This window comes from Dermacentor andersoni, chromosome 9 (genome assembly GCF_023375885.2).
Source record: "Dermacentor andersoni chromosome 9, qqDerAnde1_hic_scaffold, whole genome shotgun sequence".
NCBI classification, from domain to species: domain Eukaryota; kingdom Metazoa; phylum Arthropoda; class Arachnida; order Ixodida; family Ixodidae; genus Dermacentor; species Dermacentor andersoni.
The window spans coordinates 120,150,976-120,167,711 of record NC_092822.1 but is presented as its reverse complement, the minus strand read 5'-3'; the positions used below and the strand labels follow the sequence as shown (position 1 = coordinate 120,167,711).

Sequence of the window (16,736 nt, the reverse complement as noted above, 5' to 3'; positions counted from 1 at the left end):
CATGCAATATATTCTTGTAGTGCCTTGAGGTTCTAGGTCCTTTCGGCTCCCCTTATTACCACCGGTGCCACTATAGCCGTTACCACCAGTGGTGCGGCCGGTATGTCGATCGATACCGCCGGAATGCTTTATTGAGCGATATATGTGTGAACGTGACGCGCGGCTTGCCCGTAAATCCGTTTCACTTGCGCGTGCCGCGTCAACAGAAACACGCCGCTTTTCTTTCTTTCTTTTTCTGGTGGAAATGGGGCACAACATCGAATAAACGAAGCTTTGCACAACACGTTTACAAACGGACAAACACGAAATAACAACCACTCTGACTCATCATTAACATGTCTAATTGACCAACGATTTGGCGGCTGTCCATTGTATTTGTTAGGTTGTTAATTATGCTGTTTCTCACTGGTCAACCAAGCGAGACTGTACCAGTAATCATGCAAGCCGTTCGTTTTCTTGCATTTCGTGACTTGCTCGTCCGGCTCCTTTTGCCGACGAGAAGCAGCCTATATTTCTCGCTTTATCCCCAGCAGCAATACTCTACAAAACGAAATATTGTCCCTCCATTTAAACCCCATTCAACCAGGTTTAATGTCCTCGACATTGAGCCACAATATGTAAGGAATATCGTTTAAAGGCCGCAGGCCAGCTGACAATGGACATAAATCGGAGGGGCCGAGGGGCCAAAGAAACTAAACTGAAACATTGTTTGCCGTGAGTATTTTCTAAACAGCATGTGCCTTATATCTTAAATAAATAAATATAAAATAATCTAGACGGACATATGTTAGAACTTTGTTTTGTTTTGTCCATATTCAAACTCTTCTAGGTGGCGCCCCAACAGCTCATCGAAATGCACGCAGCGCGAATTCGAATCCACAGCGAGATTTGAGCGCGGGAAGCTGTTATGTGCCAGTATGCTGGGGTAGGCTTGACAACTCAAAATTTTCTATTTGTACTTACGAAGCAGCAGTATTTGACAGAAAAGAATAATACTTTGATGCTCTTCTCACGCCTACAAGCGAGGGCGGCGTGATTAACAACACAGCGTAATGCGCAACGGTGAACGCCAACGAACTGCGTGCCGCCACCAACCTGGACGAAGCATTTTGGTAAGCTCGTATTTTATTTCTTGTTTGCAAAGTTTGTCGCAGGCAAACAATTTCTTTATTTCTAGAAGGATCGCATTTGACTTCGCTATCGTGAGTCTCACGCCGTGAACAACGGCTTCTGCGATATCCAGAACGTATTGATGTGCTCAGTGCGCATGCATGATGTAAGACGATAGAATAAGCAGAACTGTGTAACCTCTATATCGTACAAGGGGGAGAAGGCGCGAAGATTATATGTCAGTTGAATGAAAAGGACACATCTCGTTTGTACGCGTCCTTTTGTTTTAGTTACTGTATATTTTGGTAATGTATCGTCATATGGGTTTACCAGTCATGGCCGGACTTGGTGCTCTCGTTCTCGCGTGCAAATGTGCCAGTTGGCTGAGGTGGCACTGTGAACAGCGCCAGACAGGGCGCGATTCCCCCGGTTCTTGAGCCCCTGGCCAAAAACTTATTTCTGGTATAGGAAAAATTTTCACAGCTGTGCACTGTACCCACCGTGGTTGCTTAGGGGTTATGGTGTTGGGCTGCTAAGCACGAGGTCGTGGGATCGATTCCCGGCCACGGCGGCCGCATTTTGATGGGGGCAGAATGCAGAAACACCCGTGTACTTTGATTTAGGTGCACGTTAAAGAACCTCAGGTGGTCAAAATTATTTCGGAGTCCCCCCACTATGGCGTGCCTCATAATCAGATTGTAGTTTTGGCAAGTAAAACTCCATGATCTATTTTTTTTACCTCCGCACTATGTGTTGAAATGTTCTCCCTTGTTTAAGCGTGTTGGTACAAGCCTTTACCGTAGTTTTAGCTTTAAGATTTGACCATATTCTCTCGGTGCGTAATGCCTTTATATACAACAACCGCGGATAGAAGTTGCGACTGTTTGAGATCGTAGCGCCTTTCCTCTAAGTTGTAGTGATTAGATGTCATTGGAAATGTGCAAGGTTGGAAATGCTTGTTTTCATCCTTCACATTCTAGAATACAAATTTATACTAGGGTAATTAAAGCTTGCAAAATGCAGTGTGAAACTTCATACTAAACTTTATTTATTCAAAGAAAATAAACAATATTTTCAATGTCCCTTTATAATAGCATCATTGTGCACTGTGGAGGTGAACTGGTTCGAAGGCACAAACTGACTGAATGGATTCTTATCTTGCTTTAGCATAACTCAGTTTGAGTATGGAAGAAAAAGTACAGGTGACAGGATGAGCACTAACTTCTAACTGGTCTTATTCCACGACCCTACTGCACATTATATGCGCCGCTCATAGCACACATGAGAAAAACAACTGAAACAACAACCTTACAAGAAGCAGACGGCTGCAGTTCACTGAAAACGTGCCGACCAACTTAGAAAGTAAAGTTCCTTGCCTGATAAAGATAAGGAGGGTGTACTCACGCACACCCTAACGTGTTTGGCAATGGCATTAGCCTGATTAGTAATCTCGCGCATCAGTTGAATGTTACTGCATCCTATGATGACACATTCTTTAAAAAAACTAGTTTGCATCCACAAGTCTTGCAATGCATCGCAAGGGGCCTACTTCGTTAACTTTTATGAAGGTTGTAACTATGCTCGCCCAAGCAATCGTTGATACTGCATCAGAACGGCAAGTTGGGCCAGTTGGTTGGGATTCATACTAAGGTTTGTTACAGCGCAACCTAAGACAAGGACAACAGAAGGTACAAAACAGTGCCGTGTCGTCATTTTGTACCTTCTGTTGTCCTTGTCTTAGGTTGCGCTGTAACTAACCTTATTATGAATCATTGATACCCCTTCCCGTCTGTCTAATGTAGACGCCCTTGCACAACAAGGGAAATTTGTATACCATAGCTCAAGTGCAATTAACATGCCCGTTCAGGTCTTTTTTCCAACCAGTGTGTCAAAACAGATATAAAATACTCGCAAATATGCAATGACCACTACGTCACTTCACATTTATTCTGCAATATTCTGCTATCTCAACTGCAGGTTGCCAAGAATGAAAAATTACCAGAGTGCACTACTCGAATGGTGTTCACTGTATCTGATGAGTGTCTTGATTTACCTAATCGATGAGATGTCAGTGAAAAGCTTTGTATGATGGTTACAAATGGCCGGTAACAGCATTTAAGACAGCCTAGGATTTGTGAAGGCACGAGAATGAAAGCCCGTGAAATAAATAAAAGGTGAAAATAAACTGACCTTACCATGACAATGCTTCTGCGCACTATTGCATCAATCTTTACAAAAACTTTGTCAAATAGGGGCACTGGGAAAGAGCAGCTGCAGTTTTTTCTCGACATGTCAGCAGTTTTTGGCGTGCAAGTACAGTCCCTACCAAATGCAAAGTAGCGCGATCTTGGTAACAGTTCGCTTTGCGAACCTTTACAAGACTGTGCCCCAGGTTTGCACATTCATAATATATGCAGTGCACTGATGACACTGTTTCTGTCTGAGACCACTTATATTACTGATGCGGAGCGCATTGTCACGTGAATTTCTAAAGAAAAATTCGCTTGTTTGTTTGTTTTTTTGTCGGAAAAAAAAGACCACACATGAACTAGGTCGTTGTAACGCTGTTATCGGTCATTTCTCGGCGTATTCCACAACCTTTGCATTGGCACCATATTCGATAAGTAAGGAAATAAACATTCATTACAAGTACATATTAATTGCTTGTTCACAATGGAAAAAAAAAACTTGAGTAGCACAAACATAAACCTATCAACATAGAGTGGGTGATGTTCACGGAAAGCACTCATTAATTTTTTTCTTGGCCACAGTTAGTTGTCATATCCAGTATGTAATTTAATGGTGGTTTCCGAGAAACCTGTACAGGTCTCCTTCATAGCTTCATGCTAAAGTAGGGTGGGTGAAAATTTTTCCTGTCATGAATTTTACTTGCCTTGCAGGCTTCCACAGAACTGATCTGCCATAATCAAATAGTGCTCTGTAAAGTAAAATAAAGAACACCTTTTCTTCATATACCTGTATTTCACTCATTGACCTCTACCAAGCTACTCATGTAAATATGTATTTACTGCTCGAAAACGGGCAATTCATGCTCCAGTGTGTCAAATTTGCCACCTCCCAGAGCTGCTCCAAAACTTCTTTGACTGCTTCCATCCCTGTATGAGTGGCCCATATAATGTTTAATGAAATTATCACTGGCATCCCAGAAACTTCAACATTTAACATCCGCCTGCCAAAGTGTCTACATCTCAACATTTTGGTTAGAACTGATCACTTTATTTGCTGCAGGACTGAAGCTGTCTTGATATCTACAATACATTGGACACTACATGCAGGATTATGAATGGATACCTGAACACTGCTTGAAGGAGCAAGCTCTACAGCATCACTTATGCTCCTTTCCATGGGTTGGCAAGAGGAACCGTGGCACGCAACTCTACAGGCACCTGTGCTCTTCACTACCTTCGGAGGAGAGATGCATTGGTATGCTGTACATATATTTGACTGTGGGTTCCAGCTGCATCTCTTGCATTGTCATTCGATGTGCAGGTAGAGGAGTTACATATTGGGCGCACATGTTGGTTAACGATACAAAAAGGAAGGTGCTTCTTTGAACACCGATGACCCTGTCCTCCACTTATTTATTTTAATTTTCTTGTAACCTTATTTTTGCTGATTATATAAAGGTCGCAGGCAATTAAGCCAAGAAAAGCGTTGGTGTAATTAGCTGTGGTTGAAATTGAAATGTAGAAAATATTGAAAGAAAGTCATGAAAGCAGACGAAAGGACCTTGTCTGTGGTGGTGACTGAACCCACAACCTTTGCAGTACACACGCGATGCACTACCAATTGTGCTAACTTGGGTATTTATGGTATTTATGCCCTGGGAGTGTTAGCCAGCGCCATTTAGAGCCATGGTGGGCAGATGTGGAACATCTTTTTTTGCACGATGGTGTCGCGTAACACCTGAACTGAAGAGAGCAGGCATGTGGCTAATAAACCCATGCATGCTACCTAAAGGCATCAAAGCTGTGAGGTTTCAAACCCTCGTATGAATGAATGAGAAGGAAAACGGGCTTCATTTTTTTAAAATCACGACCATATAAAGCCAGCAGGCAATGAAGCCAAGAAAAGCATAGGGGTAACTAGCTGTGGTTGAAACTGAAATGTTGAATTGGCTCTGCGGCCATCTATCAAATTTCACCGCAATGCATTATCATAACTCAATGGGCAGCACGTTTAAAAATTATAATTCAGAAGACTGCCAGAATTTCAACAAATGAGCAGTTAGCAAGAATGATAGTGTATGCCCTTCTAATATTCTTCGTATTTATGGCACTTATTCGTAACTTTTCCGCTGTGTTATATCAGTGTTTTAATTCGGACCAAAACTGTGCTATAATGTAGCAATGAGGTTATGGTCTAGTGGCGTAAATGTGCATGTTAATAAGAGGGCAAATCGCCTTAACATTAACTGAGAGTTGTTTAAACTTGGGCAGCCTTCCGAAATATACTTTTTTTGAAGTTGCTGTCCATTGAGTTACACTGGTGCACCGTGTCATGCGAGCTACCGCAACGAGATGGCGCTGTGTACACGGTCATGTAAGATGCGGAACAACGCCTCTGGGAGAGCGGACCAGACCGTGTAAGCCGAGCCGGCATGTAGCCGTGCTTGTTTTGCATACACAACCTAGTAAACAGTTCCAGTTAACACTTACGTTTTGTCAATCACGTATGCTCGTCACCCGACCATGACATGGAGGCAACAGTAGGATACTCGACAACGCTGTGAGAAATGCACCACGCAAGTAGAAGTCTACATCACAGCGCACTGCGGTGAATACGAAACTTTGCTACCCATGGCTTCACCTACAGTGTCCACAGCCCAGCACGCAGCTCCACTAAACTCGTTCGTCGTCAAACTGCCGGAAAAACTTGATTTTCGGCAGCCCGAGGAGTAGAAACGGTGGCTCACGAGAAGGGAGGGCTATAGAGCTATCTCCAGACTAAAGACGACGACAAGACGCAGGTGAACACACTCATTTATGCCATGGGTCGTGAAGCCAAAGACGTCCTAGCCTTGCTCAGGCTCTGTGATGCTGAGAAACTCGACTACAACACAGTAATGCAACTGTTCATAAAAAATTTCCTGACACGGATGAACATGATGTACGAGTGTGCAAAGTTCAACAGCCAGAAGCAAGACGTGCATGAGACAGCCGATATGTTCATCACCGAACTCTTCAGGCTCGCTGAAGCCTCTGAGTACAGCGCCCTGAAAGAGGAACTGATCTGTGAAAGACTCGTGGTCGGTCCCACAGACACGTAGGTAAGTGAGAAGCTGCAACTTAATGCTGAGCTTACTCTGGAAGCCGCTGTCAACGCTGCTCGCAACATGGCGGCAACAATCAAACAGCAGCAAAAGGACCTACGGCCACAGCTACAATCACTTGAAGCTGTAGACACCATGCACAGCTTCTCGAAGAGCAAAGGAAAGTCAAATAATTCTCGTAAAAACCAGCGTGACCAAACTGCGCTGACATGCAAGTGGTATGGCTCAACAAGACACCTATGGTTCACCATCACACACTATGTGCACGGCGAATGGCAAAACATGCAGTGCCTGCAGTAAAAAGGAACACAGCTGCCATATGCTTTTCCGCTTCCAAAAAGCAGAACAAAATGCACATACCAAGCTGTTTTGGAAGAGGTTTAGTTGGACAATTAACTGACCAACAGGATCCTGGGCCATGAAAAATCAATGTGATGGTCAATGGCTTCAAGGTAGACACTGGTGCAGATGTGACTGCCATGCCAACAAGCCTCTACGACGAACAAGTCACGGGAAACCTGAAGCAAGCAAAAGAACAGCTGCTCGGACCCGGCAGGACCAAAAAAAGCAACGGTTAGACTGCTACCGTGTGCTGAAATGGCTGGTTGTGTCAAGAACAAATTTATGTAATAGACAAGCTGCATGACGCACTTTTTGACGTCCCCCCGCAATCAAATCCTTCAATGTCCAACCAAGTCTCCTAGAAGTAGCGGAGTCAAAAGGCAAGGTCAGCGACCCAGCCAACATTTTATGCCACTACCTCTACCTGGCTACAGACCTGGGCCTGCCTTCTCAGGACCGATTACAATATATCTCTACTCCCTGATGCCAAGCGGTGTGCTATTATGTACTCGGGGCGAGTACCTCTGCCCATGTTGCCAAGTGTCCAAATGTGAGTTGGAGAGAACGGAGAGCCTGGGTGTCATCATAAAGGTCGAAGAAACCACAGAGTGGCATGCACCTATGGTAGTGGCTAAAAATAAAGGAGGCGAGCTTCAAATCTGCAGTGACTTCGGAGGGTTAAAATAGAACATTCTGTGAGAATGAGTCTTAGTGCCCACCATCAATGATTGCCTGGCCAAACTCACCGGAGCTGCCTGGTTTAGCAAACTTGATGCTATAGCCGGATATTGTTTACTGGTTACCCGAGTCCCAGAGGTACAACACTTTCCTGACGCCACTTGGCCATTTTAAGTTCCTCTGATTGTCCTTCAGAATTTCCACAGCAAGTGAATTTTTCCACTGGGAAATGCTAAGACTGCTAGAAGGCCTGGACGGCCAAGCATGTCTGCAAGACGACATAATAGTGTTTGGCCGCACGAAGACAGAACATGATGCACGACTGCACAAAGTACTTCAGCACCTGCAAGAAGCTGGCATCACCCTAAACGCAGGAAAGTGTGTACTACACCAGCAGTAAAAAATCGGGCCCCTTGGTTAACCCCCTTCTCGTTCATTACATAACGAGGGTCTCGAATCTGGCAACATTGGTGCCTTCAGGTACTACGTGTGGGTTTATTGACCAGTTGCCTTCACCCAAAAAGATCACATACTCGTGATGCCTGCGACAGAAAGGATGCTCTACATATCGCCAAGGTTTGTGAGTGGTGGCACTGGCTAACAATTCCAGGGTTAGTTCTAGTAGTAACATAAATACCCCAGAAAATAGATGGGAAGACGGTGCTGTGTTAGCTCGATCGGTAGAGCATCACACACGTAATGCGTAGATGTGGAATCGTTCCCCACCTGCGGGAAGTTGTTTCTTCATCCACTTTCAGTTCCGTTAATTTTCCCTGTGTTGTCCATGGTGCCTTTGTTTGTTGGCATCTTATGATTAATAAAAATCGGGCCCCTCGGTTAACCTGCTTTCTTCTCGTTCATTACATAACAAGGGTCTCGATTCCGGCAACATTGATGCCTTCAGTTGGCATGTGGGGCTTTATTGACCAGTTGCCTTCACCCAAAAAGATCACGTACTTGTGATGCCTGCAGCAGAAAGGATGTTCCACATCCACCGCGTGTGTGCCATGTTTTCTAAGAAAGCAGGTACTATTCATATAATCTCTCTGGAAGTTCATAAAAGAGGGGGAGGGAGGAAAGATTGCAAAGGAGGGAACAGGGTCAAACAAATCGAGGTGTAGCAACCTGTGTAAACCGAAAGCAAAAAACATTCATACACATACTTGTGAGAAATAGAAAAAAAAAGAATAATTACACAGTCATTCTTTGATATTAAAAGAGCTTCTGATATCAGTTGTGAATTCATGTTTCTACTTCTGCCAAGAATATATTTCAAGTTGTGGATGACAAGTGCATGTGTTACAATGCTCACCTACATTGGCCTTACTTTGTTTTTATATTCTGCAAATGTTCTCTTGCCCTTTCATCAGTGCAGCGTCCAATTTGGCTTGTGTAGAGCTTACCAGAAGTAAGAGGTTATTTGGTAAACCATTCCAATGGCACAATTCATGAACGGTGTTGCATGCCTTTTGTTAAAAGCAGCTGTATTTTTACACTCAAGCGTGGGAAAAACGCTTAGATGGCTTCTTCGGAACCAGCAGCACGAATGGGGCCCCATATTTGTCATTAACCTTCTTCAGTGAGTGCAACTGCTGTGCTCATGAGGCAGTGCCTCTGGCTGCTTCAAACTGCGCACTGTTACCTTTGCTGCTTCCCACTCCTGAAGTTTTCGCAGTAGAGATTCTGAGATTCCGATGATGAGAGTGAGGGAGGCCAGCTGTTATGAACATGCCAACGTGAGCACAAAATCTATTGCGCCTTGTGTTAATACACATTTTTAGAGCCTATTCAAGGCACATTGGGCAATTGTGGGCTTAACATGGATTTAGGCTGGTTCATACAGTAGCTAACCTTTCTTTGCTCTTAGTTGGTAACTTCAGGAAACATGCGTTAGGGTGAGCATCAAATGTTTACCTAAGATATGCAGCATATTGTCAATGGGTTAATGAAGTTGAGTCTGACGAAGTCTTGTCCGGTTAGGAAGAGTCAAGGGAAAAAACAGAACTGACACCGACCAAAGTGAAAAATTATTTAAAGACACGTGGGAGCCTTGCTTACAATGCTTTCACCATGCGTGTCTCATGTGTAAAGGTTAGTCCTTTTCCGTGCCCATTAAAGACATTTCAAATGTTATCTACCGTATTCTCATGTGTCATATTAGAGTTAGGTTGTAAAAGAATCAAGATATCGATGTATGTAAAAACACTTAGAACCACGGCGTTGTCAAATATTTAGTGATGTAATGTCACAAAGCACAGGAGCATTGCGATTATCACATCTCAAAACCCCTACTGCAAAAGCCTAAATTCCAAATGCAATGAAATTTCACTTTGGCTATATTGGTAATAAATTAGTAGTAAATACTACTAGTCATCTTGGCAAAGCTGCGGGGCTGGTATCTAATTTTCTTTTTGATATTCTTTTAATACTGTATTAGCAGACGACACATGAACCTGGTGGTTAGTGGCTATGACGAGAGTCCACATCGCCTTCAGGTTTTTATCACTGCAGGCAGCTGCAGGTGGTCCCTTATCTCGTAGGCCACACTAAGGTGCCCTGCAATCTGAGTCATGCCTCACTGCCAGTTACTGGTAATTGTGGCATTCATTTCAGTCTCTGTATCAAGATTGCTAGAATGCTGTTTTGTATTTACACTGTTTGAATCATTTTTTTATGCAGCCCTAACTTTTGTTGTGGTTGGGCTTTAAGGGCTGTAAAACAGCAAAAGCCAGCAGTGCGCACACTTTAAAGCAGCTGAAGCAGCTGGAAGTACTGCCTCATGAGCACCAAGTGATGCACTCACTGCAGAAGGTTGCTGACAAGCATGGGCTCTGAGTTGGGCTGTTTGGTGTTGCGCTGCCAAGCCTGATGGTGGATAATCAAATTGTAGCTGTGGCAGCTGCATTTTGATAGGTGTGAAATGCAAAAATTCATGTGTGTTTTGCACTGTATGCACAGTAGAGTAACCAAGGGGGTCAAAATTATTCCAGAATCCCTCGTACTTCATGCCTCATAATCATATTGTGGTTTTGGCAAATAAAACTACAGAATTTGGTTCAATATATTAGTTGGTGCCCTTTGATGTTACAGTTCTCTAATTTTCTTGCTTATAAAAGCTCTGTTCTTGGTATAAATGATGAATTTGTTATTACAAAAGGCTAACCTTTAATCTAACTTAACTCATTAATTTCCTTTAGTGTCCCTTTTCCATGCATTAAAAGCATGGAACACTAATACATTTGCATTAATTTTTATTTGACTCGCGCTCAACAGCTAGATGCTATAGAAGAGAACTACTACCGTGGGCTTCAAGTTGATAGGTTGCCGTATAAAAGCTTGTCTTTTCTTTTAGAGATAAAAACACCTGAGCCTAGTTTTCTGTCTTTATATAGACTATTGAGATAGGCAAACACCACTTGCATGATAGATCAGTGATTAGTTATGTGTTCAGTTTTTGCCCCCTCCCCAAAAAAAGAAAGTGAACTTGTGGGATCGTTCTCCACCTGTGGCAAGTTGTTTTTTCATCCACTTTCATTTCGATTAATTTATCATTTCGTTATTTCATTTATTAAGCTCAAGTAATTTCCCCTATGTTGTCCTTGGTGTCAGTGTTTGTTGGCTTCTTATGATATGAATAATAAAAATAGGGGCCCTCGGTTAACCACCTTTCTTCCTGCAATAACATTTTCCATGGAGGATAACAAAAACACGCTTGACTTTCTTTAAAAAAATATGCTTCATGTAGACAGTTTCTGCGTCCTTGTCTGTTTGCAACCTAAAAACATGAAAAACAGCTAGTAAAAGGCAGCAGAAAATTTTAAACGAACTGCTGATATTGCAGTAATAAAAACTCTTCACAAAGAATAGCTAATAAAAATATTTTAGAAATTTCAGTGGTTTTCTGAAAATAAAATTGGCATGGAAAAGGTTAATCTTGTATGGGGCACTAAGAACAGTAGTCAAACAAATTAGTCACCTAACGCAATCTGTGTAATGAATTGAGGATAAATGCTCTATAAACAATTACATGTTTTCGATGAGAGATGGTGATTATTTTCCGACACATGTCGATCTTTATTTGCTAATGTGGAAAACCACAATCACTTCCCTCTCAGCTCTCTCGGGGCTCTGCAACTAACCTCATGTGCTGGAAGATAGGGAAACACCCACGGCTCATATGTTCAGCCATGTGGCTACTGTAGTTATTTGTGCAAGTTCTGGGTTCACCCACTCCCTCATTGAAACATTGATAATGATTACGATTACTAATACTCGTTTCCATCCAGGAGCCAAATCAGCTTGTAGTTGATGCTAGTCCTGTTGACAGGTCTTTATCCTTGTTTCTTCCTGCTATCATACTCCTAAGAATAAATAATCTTGCATACTATTGCTGAAAGCTGGGAGAGTTGGTTACTGGCATTAGGAAAGATAGTTACTACACTATAAGATGAAACACATGAAATGCACAGGATGAGCACTACACATGAACTTGTTTTAGTACATGTGTGCGATTATATGCATGCATGAAATGCTCAAATTTGCAGCAAATTTGACCATACGTGACATATAACATACATCACTCATTCTATTTTGCATGTACCGTACATATTTTTCAAGTAATCAATTTTTATATTCGAGATTTCAATAGGTGTGCTATTGCACTTATCGGTTTGTCTGGGAAGGCCCTTATATATCAGTGTGGAATTTTAGCCTTACATTTTCTGAGTATGTTGTGCTGTTGTATTTTGCCATGTATTGACATCTTTTACAATGTCCTGCAAGTGTTTCAGGCCTTGCTGACACGCTAACCTGCGCAGAATGCTCAGCCTGTCCTTGAGGCACCTTTGGGTGTCTTTAATGCCTTCAGCAGCAAGTGTTATACCCATCACACGAGCATGCCAAAGGTCCTTTGAAGTTAAGGAGCATTGAGCTTTCAAAGACATTAGTTCAACGGATATATGTCGGTGCTACATGGTCTCCAGGTAGTCTCCGTTGAAGCTTTTAACAGAGACCGCAATGTATCCTTAGCGCTACCATCACCTTGAAAGTAATAAAAAAATATAGCCCAATGTGTCTTATAATAAATTTGTCACATTTTTTTCAGCAACATTTATTTTTCCTAATACATAGAAACATCAAAACAAAATGCACACGTAGTAAAGGCACTACTTTATCACAAACAGATGTATTTATTGTAATGATGGCCACCATGTGTACCGCTTCGTACACCGCACATTGGCGTCGATTATTCATTGTTGCCTTTGCTTCAGCTGCTTTGTTTCGTTCGTTGTGGCTAGGTAGCGGTAGGTACACGTAAACGCTGTAAAAACTAAAAAACAAAAGTGACAAGGAAAGATGTGCAGAAAAAAGCCAAGGAGACTGGGATGCCTAGCAGCCACTAACCAAAGAACCAAATCGCACATGGCAACCGTGTTGTGTCGAGGTTGCTGCTGACGACAGGCCGTACCGGTGTTGCTGTACCGGCGCTTTCATGATGGAGATTGCGGGTGTCCCGAAAGTGTTTAGTACTTTAGTAACAGTATTCAGTACTTATAAGCTTGTTCTGAAGAGGTAAAAATTGAACTTCATATCTTTAGATTATTTTTTCTACTGTCAGGCGCCCTCTAGGCTTGGGAGTATTCCCTTGAGGTTTCAAAGGACGAACGCGCACTCCTTTGACTCAAAGCCACCTTCCAGTAGGGCTCCTTTGCTGTGCCTGTGTGACAGTGCACATTCTCCCTTGAAGTAAAGAATCTTTGGTTCAAAGGACTTTGAAAGTGCCCGTGTGACTGGGGTATTATGTAGGATAGACCAGGATTTGTGGTAATGGCAGGCTGCAGGAGCATTGTGCACAGATGTAGGTGGTAACAGCATCTGGATATCTCACAAAACATTGCAAAACATGCCAAACTGTGACTGTACACATGCAGTTTGCAAATATAAGGCAGGGAAGTGCAGATTTGTATACTAGGTCTTTTCCATCCAAGAAACCAATAACTGCATTAACAAACCTTCTACAGGGGTCTTGAATAAAGAAGTTGGTTACTTGAACAATATGATGTATGACATGGGTGCATCATGAATCACATAGTTTATATGTCGTGTATTGTGAAATTTCCTGCGAATGTGTCGTTTTTATGTATGTAATCATTGTTTAGTGAGGTTGCTTGATGTCCAGCACCCATTCTCTGCATATCATGTTGGTATTTTGTTTTGTCTTAGAACTGTAATTATGTTTCATAAAACCTTACATTGCTAAAATTAGACTTTGGGGCAGTTTGGTCTTTTCATCCACATTCTTGTTTTTGTCATTTCCCTTACCATGCAAGCATTTTTCTGGAGCACTTGCAGTATTTCGTCATGCTCTTGCGTTTACAAGCCAGATGTCTGTCTGTGAACAGCTCAAACCACTTGTAGCATGCAAATCTGATGCATCCTCAATAGAACTCCATAGTGAATGTATTGCTAAAAATATTTTTCAGGGGATGAAGCACTTCTATAACTACAGAGTTTTGCAGCAATAAAGAAGCAGAATGCTTGCATCTGTGTAATCTATATATAATATTTTCTTTGTATCATCTTTTATCTGACTGTCTGTCAGCATGGTAACATTGCATATTATCTTCTTAACATTCATGAGTTCCAAATAGCTGCTTTAATCTTTTTGTCCTCACATTTTCTGCAATATCCTTCACCGGAAGGGCAACTAGCAGTTCACTTGATTTACCACTTACAGGCAACAAATTAATCATAATAGTAGTCTCATGCCTATTGCTTAAAAGCTCCTAAACGATTTTGCACATCTGAAAGTTCCTTGAATTCATGCAAGCAGGTGCTGCTTATATGATGGCTGAATGCTCATGTGATTGGTTTTTAGGCCAATGTGAAAGAAAAACGCCAGTACCTATGTGTTGCTTTATGATGTTGACCTGTATATATTATTACGTTGGTGAACTGTGTGTGCACTCTGAAGATATGCACATTACTGCTGGTGTTTTGTATAATCTGTGTATAATACAACAACAAATATTATCAAGAACACATTCATTTTATTAGTTTTTCTAATATGTTGTCATAATTTCCTTTCATTGTCAGTGCTGCAAGGCGTCCTAATACCTAATTAAAGAGCTTCTGCAGACATAAAGAGTTGATTCAAAATTTCAGAAGCTTTTAATCACTGCAGCTATAGGTTTTTTTAATATAAGCTTTCTTCACTACAAAATGGGGGTTCCTAAATTGGTTATTTGCGCCTATAAACCACCCGAGCTGGATGAAAATACTTTTCAGAAATTGCTCGAAGGTCTATTATACTTAAGTCAGAATAAGAAGATACTCTTTGCAGATAAAAAACATTAATGGTCTATCTCACATAATGAAACATTCTGGAAGGCCTTGTGGTCATTCGTAGAAACACTTGTTTGTAGCTTTGTCAGTGCCGTGATGTTTCAACCTTAGCCTACAAGATAACGATACTCACACCATGTGAAATTTTCGCGAAGTAGTCTGTTTGTGCATTCTGCGACTTAAAAGGAAGAGGTCTGGACACTGACCAAAATGGTTTAAAGTACTTATTTGAATTTTTGAAGTTACTTGAATTTATTTGAATTTGAAAATGTAAAAAACTATTTTAAACATTTTGGTCGGTGTCTTTTAGTCGGTGTTTTTAGGTGTCTTTTAGTATGCATCATCCCGACCAGACGGGCTTTCGTCATACTCTCCACTTCATCCAGTCTGCAACTGTACAATGGGCTGTAATTTTTCCTAAAATCTGAGGTGGCCAAGATGCACTTGGAGTGGTAGCATTGAATGGCCCAGCACTGTTGAATAATTGGTGATGCTATGTTTAAATATTCATGCGGTGTCTGTTTGCAATACAACAGTACATAATCTATTTTGTTTGGTTTTCCAGAATGCTCCCTATCATGCACTGCCATCTCAACAGTACCATGGCTTTTTGTGTGGATTCCTTCCCTTTTGAAGGCCACCACTGTTTGCACAGCATCACAGCCTGCCTGCCTTGATCTTGCGGAAGAAGAAAATACAAAATGCCTATTTTTTGAAATGCATGCATGGCTTCATGCAACACCACCTGTCGTCGGGGTGTTAAGGCTTTTTGCAGAGAAAATGTAATGACGCCTTATGTGTGCCCTGGTGGCAAAGTGTTTGCCTCTTTGCCTGTGTAAAAATTTCACACTTATGGATACTGTTAAAGGTTCCTGTATCATATTTTCTTTCACATCCTAAGAAATTTTTGTTTCATTATAAAACTAAAAATTATAGTTGAATTGCTGCTTTGTGTGATATGCAATATTCAGCTGAAGGTGATCAGCAGAGGTCGAACAAGTGTTATGTCAGGTGGAGAAATTTTTTTGAGAAGTGGACTTCTTCGTTAGGGTAACAACCGTTTTCCTTGGCAGTATTTATATAGTTCACTTTTCTCCACTCCATGGATATCCAGCAAAATGAGTGAGTGCATAGAGAAGGTGAGGTAAGTTTAAATGCTCACCAGGGGGGTTTAGTTGGGGTAGCAAGGTGTGTAGAAGTATGCGAGTTTGACAGGTTGCTGGCACCAATTTCTATGAGTGATCTTGTTGTTTGTGTCTATGTCAGTTATATAATGCGAGGCGTCTTCTGACGCCAGAAATTTTGAAAAAGAAAAACTCCTTATATTTGTGGAAATTCAGTATGTGCCCCTGGGGCTACTACGAGCACTTGGGGCCACTGGGTAGATGCAGCTCTCCAATGAACTTTTTTGACACAAACTTGTGTATGTACGCTGGGTGTGTGCCACTGCATATGTGCCACTCTTTAATGAACCTCTTTGATGCTGACTTAGGTCATGGGGCATCACAACACAAACCTATGTAGCGACATCTGTGTATGCAAGTAAGTGTGAGCTGGAATTGTCTGCTTGGATTTTCTTTCCCTGATGACGACTAGTCCCCTTGTTGAATTAACTTCAGCCTGAGATATCACCTGTTTGTCTACTGTTATCACATTATGCCCATTTTGCTGTGAACTTGTCATGTTCTCTAGCTGGCAAGCTTGAATTTCAGGTGCTGCATGCTAAGGAAATTGATTCAGAGTGGGTGGTACCACTTCTGCTTTTTCTTTGCAGCTGTGTGTTACATGAGAGAATAAGTTGTACGTAGATGTCTATTAGAAATAGCATAGGTATTCAAAGGTACTTTCATTATGTTCTAGGTCATTGGTGCTGTCTGGCCTCCTTTGCATCATTTTTTGTAGCATGCTTTTTACATGCAAAAACAAATGTGGCCTGTTCTAATGCGTGCAAGGACTGCCCAATAGCTCA

At 41.8% G+C, this 16,736-nt stretch overlaps 1 long non-coding RNA gene across 1 annotated transcript; it reads left to right on the top strand.

Annotated features, from left to right (window-relative positions):
- Window positions 1–4,077: 4,077 nt before the first annotated feature.
- On the top strand, window positions 4,078–16,404 carry LOC129384469 (uncharacterized). The gene is made up of 2 exons (XR_008612191.2): window positions 4,078–4,554; window positions 15,333–16,404. It is a non-coding gene; the product is annotated as an uncharacterized lncRNA (long non-coding RNA).
- Window positions 16,405–16,736: the final 332 nt, after the last annotated feature.